A 14,794-nucleotide genomic window follows, 5' to 3' on the forward strand; every position below is an offset into this window, starting at 1 on the left:
AAAAGACTTTAAATAAAAAAATAGTTAATATTTCCTTATATTAAAACTTATTTACTTTGTAAAAATTGTAGAAAGGTCACGTTTCAAAATTAAGAAAAGTATGAAAATACATATGAGATTTTTATATCGTGTTTTTACGTCATTACTCATACTTATATAAACAAAAATTGAATGATAATATTGACGCATAAATTTATGAATCTACAAATAAGCAAACAATGAAAACTTTCTGTCTTCGGATGACCTTTATTTTTATTTGTATTTTATCAAAGAATAATAAAATACACGTAGATATAAATAAATAATCATTACTTCAAAGTAACAACAACGGATAATCTTTTCTTATCATGTTTTTTCTTGCAAATTGGATTAAACTTTTTTCTCTTCTTCTTAAATAAAATTGAAGCATATAATAAATCTTTTATGAATAATATATTAACATAATTTTATATTTAACCATTATAGCTGATAAAGTTTAAGGAAAGAAAAAGTTCGTCTTGCAGAACAAAAAGAAAAGAAGTTTTCTTTTTGTTCTTAAGAAAGTATCTTGTTAGAAGGAACTTTGTTTAGTTATAGTGGTTATATATTTAAATAAGATGTAACATTGTTTTTCTTTTTCCTTCTGTAAGTTGTACTAACCTTAATTAACTTAGATAACAAGGATTACATATTTGAGTTACAGGGATATGTCTCATGCTCTTTTTACTCTATTCTTCTTGGAAGTATTCATCTCTTTCCACATTCTCGAAAAACTACAACTAAAGTTGTAAATTGGTATATAAGAAAAATTAAGATATCTCCCTGATAATTTAAATAATGTTTTATTAGAGAACAGCTCTGATCTCATGACGTTTCACTACATTAGCAACAAACAGATGTTTATTAATTCTTGCCCATGTCCTGTTTACTTTTATCTCCCCCTCCCCCTGGTCACAGCTGTTTGACCTTAATCTAAAAAACCATTTTCTTAAGTCTTACTTTATATCAATGAAGGACATTGACTGAAAATACTCCCTTGTCAATCCTGAATTTTATTCTGAGTTCAACAGGTACATAAATTTATTACCAGTGATACCAATTGAGAGTTTTTTTGAGTAAGTTAAAAAAAAAAAAAGAAAGGAGAGCAGCTATCATGACTTTTTATTAAATTACATACAAGCAGCTGTGATATCAATGGAAAATAGAAATCCAAGTTCTTATCGAGCAAGGAAATAGACTAGAATGACTGAATAGTCGATCCTTAATTTTATTTTGAGTTGAGCATGGACCAAAAATTGTACCCATATGTTCAATCCGGTTTCGTATATATCAATGATATGTTTTATGTAGTAAAAAAGGTACGTCACAAATGTATTTTAGAACAGTTTTTCTTAAGGTGAAGGTGCATTACCATGAAGTAAAATCCCTTTTTGTTGCCTTTTATTTTTATTGATGTTGTTTTTCACAGAAACTCTATTTAATTTAATCATTTTTTTATCGTAGCGTTCAGTGTTAACGGTCTTGCCAGGTTTTAGCTGTTCATTACAGTCTCCGAATTTTTTCGGTTGCTTTCCACGTTCTTCGTTTCTACTGTAATCCTCAACAAGCATTCCATGCAGTTACGAAACTTTTTTCTTCAAATGGTAACAAAAAATCAATCTTGACCACAAATCGTAGATTCCTGGCTCAAAATTTGACCTTTTCAATGCTATTACCACTGTACTGTTATATGAAACTTGTATTGTGGAGAATGCAAAATCTTCTTTTCAAGAAGTCAGAAGAAAGGAAATGGTTCATGGGCGTTGTTTGCTAGTGACTACATTGATTTATATTAGTAAATTCCTGGTTGTATTTACGCAGAACGTTAAAAATGATGAACAACTTGAATGATATTGTCATGAGGTTGAGTTGTTTAGCTTTTAAACATATTAAACAAAATAAATTTACTTAATTTTATTATATTATCCGTTTCTTCTACTAAATAAGACTTTCTATCACGCAAACAGTATTTTCCCTATGATATATTTACATCATCTAATCATGAAAATTAATCATCTTCTTAAGTAACTATTTCTTTTGTATAGTTATTGCTTTAAACATATCATTTTTCATCTTTTTTGTAACAAACTCCAACACATTTTTGTCATGTTAATTTTTGAATAGGGTAGTATAAAGTGTATTCAAGTGAAGTCATACCAAGTTGATACCAACCATTTTGAGTGAAAAAAAACAGGTTTCATGAAAGTAAACACACAACTTGTGGTTTATCAAAATAGGGCCAAGAAATAAATTGAATTCAATTTTACAGTTTATGAAAAAGAAATCCCTTTATTACCTAGTTTTATTTTTTATATGGCCTTAATATGTATTAAAAATATGTTGTTACATCGTTATTCAATCTTATTTCTATAGTATATAGAATAAATTAACTATTACTATGTAAATGTAAGCTATTTTTCTCTAATTATATTACTTTTCTAGTCCTTAATTTACCAAAAAAAATGCTTTCAAGAGAAAGATATTAAGAATAACTTTTAGAACGGTTTCTTTAATTTAATTAAAATATCAATGTTTGAAATGAAATTCGTACATTTTATATTGTAAAAATATTAAGTTTGAGCCCCCCATTATTATACAATTTATGACATAAGTAAAACATAAGTAAACATAAATCATTTGAGAACGTATATAGTAAGAAAAAAATATGATTTTTGCATCACTTTGGATCAAAATATATTATTCAGCATTTGAAATTAAAAATCAAATAAATAAAAAACACAAGATGTCTCTAGTATAAAGTGAATGACGATGTACCATAATAACATATCTTTAATACATGTTAGGATCAAATATATTAAAACACTCGGCAATAGAGGGATATATTCTGATCGACAGTAAGATTTAAGTTATTTTATTTCTTGGTCCAATTTTGAGAACCAATACTGCACCGTTTTTTCTTAATATGCATAAAAATAAGTTTTTATTACTAAAGAACTTGGTTGATTAAGCTCATAAAATGTTGGCGGTATATGGAAATTCTCCATAAACAAGCTCTAGAATGAAAGAGAGTAGTTAATTCACTATTTTTTATAATGAAGTTCACTTGCTTCATTTCCAAAAATCTTGAGATCAACGATTTTTTCCTCCAACTGTATCATATGCTTATATTATTTCCTTAATGATGAAGTATGTAGAGTGTCTGTTGTAAAGAAACTCAACACAATTTATGCTTCTCTTTGTGTTTGGGTATCAAAACACGGCAAAGCACAACAAACATAATAGAATTTAAATTACCAAAATAAAAGCATCAATTCTTTAAAAAGAAAACACAGACTATGCAAAATACAATCCTAAAATAAATTTCGAAATCTTTTATATTTATATATATTTTTTTATTTTTTTTTGCCCTAAACAAGACGACTACTCATAAAATCCAATGGGACGGAAAATCCATCATTGTCTCTACTAGAAAAACTCAAGAGATTTTTTTATTTATTCTTTAAATCCTTCCTTTCTTTGTATATATATATATATTATACTGTTAAATTTTCAGGTTAATATTTGTATCCTCCTGCACAAAGATCTCTTCTACTAGGAACAATAAAGCTGTTCTTGGAAAAGTTTGAGGCACCTCAGACTATATTTGGGGTTATGCCGGCTATTTATTTAAAAAAAAATTGTATAGTTGCTTCAAAATTAACCCTTTTTATACCTTGACTTGCGGATTGTCAGTTAATTATATTTTGTGCACCACGTTTTTAATCATATAAAGACAAAAGATGCGCCCAATTATTTGTGGATTCCATGTTTTATCAAACATAACATATTAAAACTTAGCTATATTACAAGTAATAGTTGTTGAACAAAAGGAAAAACAGTATCTTGTGTTACTCCAAAAACTTTATCAAACTCAGTTTTTTAATGTCCTCTGCAAAAAAGTTGGATTGTATCTGCCCAACTTAAAGAGACCTTTCCTTGTTATCAGTCCTTAAAAACGTCCCAAATTTTAAAGACAAAATTATCACTTACATTGTGGTTTAAATACCTTAGCTAACCAATTGCATTTTTTTCGTGAACCTTTAATTATTTTTCAAACAAGGTAGTAATTTCCATTTTTCTTCATTTAAAAATAATAGAATGATCTATTATTCTAATATAAACGTAAAAGATTTATTTATAATGACGTCACTATCTGATATACAGAGTGCACAAACTCTCTGTACCGTGATTTTTTTAAACGCAATTTTCTCTCCAACCAATTATTAAATTAAAAAAATAAAACCAGATTCTGAAAGCTTAATGGATTTTAATTTATTTTAATAATAAAATCACATCCAGGCTGAGTTACAGTCTTTATACGAGGCCAAAAGTGTGATCAGGCCTTTGCAACATGGTCCCTTCGTAAATCTTGGAATTCATTATAGATCCGAAAAGTTCTTCTTTGGTATTGTGAGGAATTTGGTTGGTTTGTCGTTCAATCGCGTCTCACACACAAAAAATATCCTTCAGATTCAGCTAGTTTGGAGGCCAAAAGTCCATCAAGATGAAGCCATAAAAATTGCCCTGGAGCGATTTAAAACTTTTTTTTTCATTTGTGGAAGGGAACCGACTCCTGCTTCCATATGTAAGGCATTTTATTGACTTGAGGTGGTTGAGAACATTTTGGGAGTGCCTTAAGCGCTTTTCTTTGTAATTTTTTGTTCAGAACTGGCTTCTCCTCATCTTGTATGAGAAGTAACGAAGGTGGTTGTGAATGTAGAGGCGGATAAGCGACTCTGACTAGTAAAATTTTCGAGCCCTGATGTACTTCCCTGAGTCCTTAATTACGGGGTTCTGAGTTCCGGGCAAGCATCTCAGCGTCAGGACACAATCACTACGGCCTTTGAACTCACCCTTCATTGATATTGCCTCAAAATCACCTTTAGAGGCCGTATGTATGTATAGTTTTGTAATGTATGTATGTACTGCGGTAAACAGTAATAAAATCTTAACTAAAACGCAGTGCTCAAGCTATCCATGCCGCCACAAGTTCAACTTCAAGTTTTTAGAATGTTTTCTATTTTATATATCCGTACACAATATACATATTCCAATGAATACATGTAAAATTATTTTTAAAGGAAATATTTAGATTAATTTAAACCTTGGTAGCTGAAAACCAATTCTTTAAAAAAGAAAAATAGTCAATTAGTATTTGTTCTTTTGACTTTATAAATGTCAAGTTCTTGTAGATTTTTAACAGTTTTCCTTTCTCTCGTATTTAATTAATGTTAGTTTTTGAAAGAGTAAATAAATATAATACCCTTACATATAGATATGATATATACTGGGAATTTCCCTAGTTTCTTTTTATACAGAAAGCTATTGATATTTAATTTAAATAGTAACATAATTTCTTTTTTATTGCATGAAATATGAAATGTAGGAAGAATGAGCATTATGATTAGGAATGTGAAAAGGGTTTGAAATCCTCATCAAAATACATATAAAAAAGAATATGTTGCTAACCTGCAAAATATGAATGCTCTTAATAATTTGTATTCCCTTTTTTTGAAAAAATCTAATGTATCACCGAGAAAAAAAACACTATATATCATTTTCATGTGACTTTAGGACTGCTGATGTCGGTCATTTTGGCGGCCTAAACAATCAAATTGTATAAAAACGAAACCCCTTTTTTGATTAGTAATATAAAAATTGTGAATTATTCGATGTCAAAAATAAAATTTATCCTCGTATGTTTAGTTTTGTTATTTATCTTACATGAGCATTTCATGAAGTTTCATCAAGATTAATTAGAAATTTCTACATTTCATCTAGAAAAAATACCAATTTAGAGCGCTCCTTCAATTAGGATGGAATTTTGGACGTGAGTGAAAATGCTCAGAGTGTAGATTTTTTTATTTATTTGTTTGGTTTCGACTAGTGGCTAAAAAAATATTGTCGACTCATGATAAAATATAATAAAACAACATGAAAAATCTAATGAAATTATATGGTAAAATGAAATTATATATGTGGTAGAATAAAATGAGATAATATGAATGAAATGAGATGAAATAATAAGAGAGAATGGTGATTTAAAATAGATTAGTAAAATTATTTGATATAGCTTAATGATAATTGAAAAAAATGAAAAACAAAACAAAATTCACGTGACATTCTTAGTGTAGAATTTAAGTAGATGTGGATTATTTTTTAAAAGTCTCTTAAACCCGTAATGTGAAGACTTTTTTCTCACCTCTTCAGGGAGGGAGTTTCATATCCGTATAGTTCGACTGAAAAAGCTAGTTGGAGGTAATAGGTATTTACCTACCGTTGGTTGAACTAAGTAAAAATCGGAAAACGACATAGTGGTGTATACCTTACTACAGGGTTTTCCAATAAGAGGTTTTATTTTGAATAGCCTACTATTTTGGCAGATTTCACTTTTGAAGCTCTAATTTGTTTGCATTTGACAGGTATAAACTACGACATTAATAAAAATGGAACTCATTGAAATTATTAAAATCCACTATAAAATTGAGGAAAACCTGGCAAAGACTGTTTCTAAAACTAAAACATTTTTGCGCTGTCATGAAGGAACTTGTCTAATCGTAAAACAGAAGGTGGTGGAAAAATTCGAGTTGTTGGGACAAGTTACTAAAAAACAACTGAGAATACTCCTGCTGTAGCCGAAAGTGTTAAAAAAAAACCAAGTTTGTCGATTCCTCGTCGTTCTTAGCAATTGGGCATTTTACAAACGTTATTACACCACATTTTCATTAAAACTTGGTTCTAAAGGCTACTAAACTTTAGTTAACAAAAGAACTCAAGCCGGCTGATCATCAACAACGTCGTGTTGTTTGCTGATTGGGTCCTTGAAATTCATAAAACTGATTCAGAATTTCATCAAAAAATCATCTTGACTCATGAAGCCTATTTCTACCTAGTTTGCTACCTCAACAAGCAAAACTATCGCATCACCGGCTCGGAAAACCCAAGATTTATGGTTGAGAAGCCTCTCCATTATGAACATGTAACTGTTTGGTGCGGTTTATGGTCCGGCAGAGTCATTGGACCTTACTCTTTTGAAAATAAGGCTGGAGTAACAGTTACGATAGCGCTATCGAGATTTTGCTGGAATTGGATGGTATTGATCTAAACAACGTTTACTTTCAACTAGATGGCGCTACCTCATATTGGAAAACTCTTTACATACTCTGGGCTTGATGTTACAATTAATCAGCCCATTAATAACTTTAAACATCATAACCACATCCTGAAGTTACCTACTCTTTTCAAGCTACAACAGTACGACTAAACGTAAGCCAACCTCGTAGGATACATCGCCACATACCATCTTAATGAAGAGTTAGTGTACATTTTGAAGAGCTTTAATGTCCTTATTATGCATTGGATTCCACAACTGAGAAGGGAAGTGTAAAATAAGCATAACATATGCTTCATAAAACTTCTTTATCAACTTCATATTTCTCGTTTTAAAACTTCTTTTAAAAGATTATAATAATTTATGTCAGCAAATATGTCGTCTATTAACTTTAACATTTTCTTTGCAAAAATAATCATCGTTAACCATGACACATTACTAAGCATGTGAATCATTAACATTTTCTAACTTGCAAGTTCTTTGGATGTTTTGCCAGCCTGAAAATATATTTCTAAGACTGTTATCATTATTCTCTTGTTCTAAAGGAAATAACATCTAAGTTTTAGGTGTAACCAATTTTTCTGCTTAGAAGCCTGTGTAGAATGGGCATTTAAAAAAAGTTAACATGGTAATCCTGACAATTTGAAGAATGTTTGGAGGAGAGAAAGAATAGGGCTTATGACATTTCATTAGATCATTTAAAATCAGCTGTGACAAGGAATGAAGGGGAAAAGGAAATAATTAATAAACTGGAGATAATACAAAGGAGATTGGCTAGAATTACTCAATGTTGATCCACAATGCTACTCTGAGTCGAACAAGGACTTACAATTATAATGCTGTAACAAATCATCCGTCTTTTATGAGCACAAGTTAATGTTCGTTCAGGTTTACAATATCATTGAAATTTGAATATGTTTAAGCAAGGACGTTCATTACTCTGGAATTAAAAAATAATGAGAACTGCTCACAATAAGAAAATTTATTTTTCAGATTACTAATTCTAAAAAAGAACGGGCCAGCTAAAAAATTTACCAAATAATTTAAATTTCCCGTTGGACTCGGAGTAGAATTGAGGATCGAAAACAGAGTAGTTTCTGCCAATATTCTCTCCAGATATAAAGTGGGACTTGTGTTTATTTCCTTACTCTCACTTTTGCTTGTAGATAATTTAATGAAACATCAAGACAGCTACACCACTCGCCTCTCTGACATTATTAATCGTCTTATGTTTATCGTATTAATTTTCAATATCCTTTTTTAACATGCCGAAAAAACTTTAAATTTAAAACACTGCACTAGTCATCAAAATTTCAACTTTTGTCCTTGGATTGAGATGTTGTGTTCTTTGAGAAACATGCAAATGACTATTGTAACTTGGTTGTTTTCATTATTTTTATACAAGATACAAACGATAAAATGTTATTTTTAGCCTAGAGGGATCTTAAAGCATGGTTTTTAAAAGTTCTACGTTTAGAAATAAAACACATTTTCTTCAGTTAGTGTTTTTTTAAGCGTAGTTCCCAACACACTTTTCAAGCCGTTGTTTAGCATGCATGAGTTTTTAAAAAAAAATATAAATTATTTGTTAACCCGGGAATTTTCTGCCCATGTGGTAGTTTGTTTACATTTTGCCAAATTTAAAAAATATTTTTATTATTTCTGCATTATTTTCTAAATATGAGAAAAGTATGTACAAAATAAATCTGAAAATGTATAACAAATTGATCATTTATGATCACAATGATAAAAATCATAGTATGTCTTAATGTCAAGATATACAACTTCCTTAAAAATAATAAAATTTAAAAGTTCTTGTTATTTTTAGTTAATTTTGTATCCACCAAGATTTATTGATAGTAAATCAATGCTCTGTGTAGGGCACAAAAGAACAAATTTTGGGTTATATAGATCATTGTGAGGTGTTAAAAAAATCAGGAATACACCATTTCGTATCAAAAACAATCATTTGTTGACTGGTTTTTGAGGTGGAAATTGGACATGATACTATCTGTTCAAAATTGTACTTGAGATATTTTTTTAGTATTTGGTTGATGAGGATAAAATATTGTGATCTTAATAGTTTAAGGGCTCTCAATGTTGTAAAGTTTCCCTGTTATATGAAGGATAATATTAGGTTCCTCTTATTTGTTCAACAAAGCATTAATATCATGTAACCTTTCATAGAAAATGAAACAGAAAAAAGACACAAAATTCGTTGAAGTTTAATTCTAGGCCAATCCTTCCCATGTAGGGAATTACTTTTCAATATTTGTTGGAAAGTGTTCACTGCCATGGAACTCTTCAGACCTTGAATAATCACACAGATTTGTTTATTTCCACATAAGGAGAATATAAAAAGGGGGAAAGAGTCAACATCATTTTTTACTCCCTTCCTTCAAGTCGGGAAAAAACAAGCTAAGCTGTGTCTAGAGTTCCATAACTAATGTTATTAAGTAGATCCAAAAATAGCTAACTATAACTTGAGTAAAAATGATTTTATCTGTAGTTTTAGAACAAAAGGTTTTTTTAGAGGATTACTCTCTCATTTAATTTCCTACTATTTTTTTCCTTTTAATTAATTTCAAGGGATATTTATCCTCTATATTCGTTCAAAAAAGTAAAAATATAAAGAAATAAAAGATATTTAGACAAAATGTGTACACTTTTTCGATGGATTTTTCTAAGCCTAGAATACAACATACGTTGTTTTGTGTTATGAAAGTGCCTTGTAGATATTATTGAAATAGGTATTTATATATACATACATATACATATAGTGAGCTTCACAAGCTATTGAGCTAATTTATATACTCAAATTAGTTTTATTCTTTTTAGCTAGCTCCTTTGCTATAAATAGTTTGTGCTTTTCCTTGAAAATTTGTTAATCCTTTGAATATTTTTTGTAAAACAAAGGTTGACAAATGTAGCAGAAAGTTATCCTCATTCGTCTCTTTCTACATTCTTTTTCCACGCTTTTAATAAAATAAATGAGAAGATGATGATATTAATATGATTGAGTGGTTTTTTGTTTTGTTTTTGAAGAGGCAGAGCATCGGCTTTTAAGTAATTGGGGAATTGTAGGTAAGTAGTTTTGAATATTTGTGGAACAGCAGTGATGTTGTTAGGCCCTTCAAAAAATTTTATCATATATAAATATAACTGTGGGCATTTATGATATATATATTTTTTATATTTATATATATATATATGTTGTGTACAAGTTGCAATGTCTGTACGAGTTGCAACTTCTATAAGCACATTGTAAATATTACAATTTATTCGTCTTAAAATGTATTATTTTATTACAAAATTGGTCATTACTACTAATTGATATATTGAAATTACATATCTCTGTGCAATATAACTGTGGGCATTTGAACTTTATAATGTGCTACAGAAATACTTATATTACATTAATTGGCATAAGAATAATATAAAATTATACCATTAATAAATGGATCACCTATGGAATAGTCAGTCATTGTATTATTCTAATCCGAAATACTGCAAATCTTTCATTTAAAATTATTAATCCCATTTAAATTGGTTTGCAAATTGTACAATTTGTGCTGGTACAATTTACAACTTGTACAAAGTTACAACTCATACACAACATATATATAAAATCGAACTTTGTATAGGGTTCATCTTATTTAGTGGTATACATTTTTTTTATTTTCAATTTTACAAGAGTAAAATCTAAATAAGAGTTTTTGTGAGGACATTTATTTTACAAAATCATCTGTAAAAAGTGCTTGGGACAAGTTTTAGTCAAAAATTTAGCTCTAAGCTCAAATAATTGATCAATACAAGGCATACATCCCTTTGCATACTTTGAATATGAAGTCAGACTTGAGCTTAGTTCACTCCTTCTTGATGGAAACCTCTAGAGACGCGATACTCCCGTGAAGAGTAGCACACACCCTCTGCTCCAGACACGACTAGATAGAGTAGACCAAGGGGTTTCGCGTCTGGAGAAGAGGGAGGCCACATATTGAGGTCCCAAAAGTGCGGAAAGTTGTCTCTCAGGAATGCGTTAGTCTAAGCGGTGCAATGACATGGAGCTCCATCTTGATTGAAAACAAATTTATCACCGAACTTTTCTCAGATAAGATAAGAAATCCAGAAATTTTATATTAGCATCTGAATTTAGCAACTCCTTCCTCGCTACAAAAATGGGAGGGGAAACTTTGCCCGTTCTGGACACTGGATTTTTTTGTTATGAAGTCATGTTGCACTTATCTAAGCTTTTGTCTGGATGTTCAGTTGTGATGAAGCGACTCTTCTCCTGATTCACAGTGACATGAACGATGACATTTTAAACAGAAAAAGAGAAAAACTTTGCCCGAATTTTGGGTGTCCTTAATAAAATTTAGGTTATTGCACACTCTTTAGAACTGTCTCGCCTCGCTTTGTTCAGAGATCAGATGTCTTGTCGTTCCCCTCCGTGATTTTGAACCAATTTCACTTCCTTATTGAAAATATGAAACGTTTACCACAAAATAATATAAACCTTGTATATAATAATAATATGCAGAGTTATTATTGTGTGTTGAGATTTCGTTACCCAAGTAAAAATACTGCAACATCTAACAAGATGGGGCCCAGCCTACCCTTCAAATGAACTGCACGAATCGTGAAAAGATTGTTTTGAACCTTTTGCCCTTCCTTCCTATCTTAACCTATTTGACTTTGCAATGTAGAGTATGGAGCAGGAGAGGCCTTATGAAGTTTCCAAACCACCAAAGACAACTTGATGGCAGAAACGAAGGCTGCGTAGGCAAAAGTTACAGAAGAAATTGGAAATATGTACTCTTACTAATTCAGTAATCAGTTAAGGTTGAGGGATTGAAATTAATTCATACTTCAATATATTAAAGCATAAAAAGTTAGTTACAAAATTATAAAAGCTATAAAAAAGATGATAGAAAGAGCTTTGTGAGAGTGGAGAAGCCACTTTTGACACCAATAATGAAAGAAACCCATCTTCTCCGTTGCAAGACTCTTTTAAATGAGTCTTTTGAGCTCTTTTTAACACTTTTGGCCTCCTTACAGCCCTGATGCCAACTCCCTCGACTACACCTTTTGTTGCATGTCGAGGGGAATGCATTCAGTGTATGTTATCCAAAACCCAAGGTCTTTAAGCCACTTTCAGCCAGCAATGGGATGCCATGACAAAGGACTACATCTGCAGCGGATGCCAGGCCTTACTCTGTTGCCAAAAAATAGCTTTTTGTATATATTGTAAGTTGTAGCAATCAACTAATTTTCATAAATCGCACAATAAAATATCAGAAGCTAAATTACAATCAGTTTAATCTTATTAAGTGTTATGTCAAATCTTTTTTACCAGTATTTATTTTCGTCGGTAAACACGGCGTTCCTCAGAATTTCAAAACAAGAAAGTGATTAATTGTATATAAAAGATAATTTTAAAATCTACCTTTAGAAAGTGCACCCGCTCCTTCTCCTAAATCCTGATTACCACGCATTCTAAAATATATAGTTTTTTTGTCGTAACCTGTAAAAACTATATTCTGTCAGTAGTATTGTCTCAGTTCATATTTGTTCCGTCCAGTCCGTCTGAGGAATAGCCGTTAAGACTGTCAGTCCTTCGGACTATCAGTACCAGAACATATTTAAAAAAAAAAAAAAAAAAAAAGTTGAGTCATATAATCAAAGACGGAATTTTATAAGTTTTAGGACTGATATGCAGACAGAACTGGACGAGACTACAGTCTCCAGTCTTAAACAAGGACTGACACACAACTATCTGTGATTGATATAATTTTTTGAAGAGGGACAATATTTCTGGACCATCCTGTACGGATATTGTTGTAAGAGAGAATAAAGAGATGCTTGTTGGAGTGAACATATGATTTTTTAGGGGATTATTGAATATAAATACATACATACGGTACAAATATTGTTCTCTTATAAGTTATATATTACTCTACTACCCTTCTTCTTCTCCCCCTCCCCCCCTCGAAATCTTTTCAAAACCCAATCACAAGAAAGACATACATACTTATAATATATATATATAAGTATATAAATGCTCCGCTCGGATAAACATCAAAACCTTAAATACTTTGAGAGGTGGATATTACGAGAGTTGAACGGAAGTAGGGTAAATAAATATTTACTTTCGTAATGTCTACATACTATTTTCTCCCCTCTTTTGGGTTGGGATCCATTTACATCATGCTACAAAAAGCAACAATATATAATGTCCTTCTTAGTGTTGTATGGAGTCCTATTTGTTCACTTCAGTTTAGTCTTAAGATCGATCCCAACGGTCCTGGGAATTTTTCATATAAATGCAAACAAAGATTAGTGTTGTCAACGTGATTGATCAAGACTGATGAATGTAGTTCCGTCGAGCTCACTCTAAGCCCACTCGATTTCAGTTCTTTAACTTTTTAAGTTCGGTCTTTAATCACTTGCCTAAACATACATTTTTTTAAATTAGTTCTAGTACTGATAATCTTAAGGACCAGTCTCAAAACTAGACTGCCCTGAATAAATATGGACTGAAACAATATTAAAGACAACTAGTTAATAAGAGCACTAATGAATTGCAGGTTACTTTTTTTTAAATGTATACTATGATGATTTTGATATTTCTCACATCCCTTCATATTCATAAGTTAAAATTAGAATTTCATCTGACGAAAGTTTATCATCTTTAGTTAGGGCCTGTCCTAAAACTGGAATAGACTAGATGAATAAATAACTCTAATTAAGATATATGATATATTTATTAAGAACATAGCATACATCTTGCAAAGAATCATTATACTTAGATTATAATGCAAAAGTATACGAAGAAAATATATTTTTACTTAGTTATATAATTTATTATGTTATTACGACCTGATTTTTTATCACTTCTTAACCTGGACTGTCATAAGGGAATGGGGGAAAACAATATATGTTTGTTAGTCTTCTGTATTTTTCTTGTTGGCAACTATTATTTATTATTTAGAGAACTGTTATTAATTTTATCAATGACAGAGTATGAATTGAAACGAATTCTAAAGAAAGGCCCTTGATTTAAATTAATTCATCAATAAATTCATATGTTATGTAAAAACTTTATGAGTTATATTAGGTAGAGTGAGCTGCTTTCAATCTTACAAGGCTGGCTCAACTTATGAAAATTAATGAAACAACTTTGTAGAAGGAAAATGAATTACATCTGTATTTATTTAAAAAAGCGAGCAATGTATGTAGGCATATAACGAAGTAATACTATATAATAAATAATAAACGCTATTGATAAAACTGATATTTGAACTCGTACCAACTGTTATTTTTCTTTCTTTCATTAACCTCCACTTTATATCAACAAAAGCTGCAGTCTTATCAATTAATAATCAAGAGAGAGGATTCTTTTGACGGGGGCACTTTTTCTGACATTGGTGTTATAATGTCATTAATATTCGTATATATAAATATGCAGTGATTAGACAATAATATTGCTAATGTTGCCTTAGTAAATAATTCAAGTAGAACAGATATATATATACTTTAAGTAAATTATTATATAAAATTTGAAAATAATTTTACATAGCAAATACTGAAATAAAAAATTGTTTTTTTTTTTTTTTTGTCTTAAGAAAGCGTATAGGGCGAATTTTTTGTTTTTATTTTAATGAA

At 30.3% G+C, this 14,794-nt stretch overlaps 1 protein-coding gene across 2 annotated transcripts in view; it reads left to right on the forward strand.

The window, feature by feature from the left end:
* The window catches only part of LOC121132586 (neural cell adhesion molecule 2), a 287,177-nt gene that overhangs the window by 270,227 nt on the left and 2,156 nt on the right, over positions 1-14,794 (forward strand). The window lies entirely within an intron of this gene.

The sequence above is a fragment of the Lepeophtheirus salmonis genome, chromosome 2 (genome assembly GCF_016086655.4).
Source record: "Lepeophtheirus salmonis chromosome 2, UVic_Lsal_1.4, whole genome shotgun sequence".
In the NCBI taxonomy this organism is placed as follows: Eukaryota; Metazoa; Arthropoda; class Copepoda; order Siphonostomatoida; family Caligidae; genus Lepeophtheirus; species Lepeophtheirus salmonis.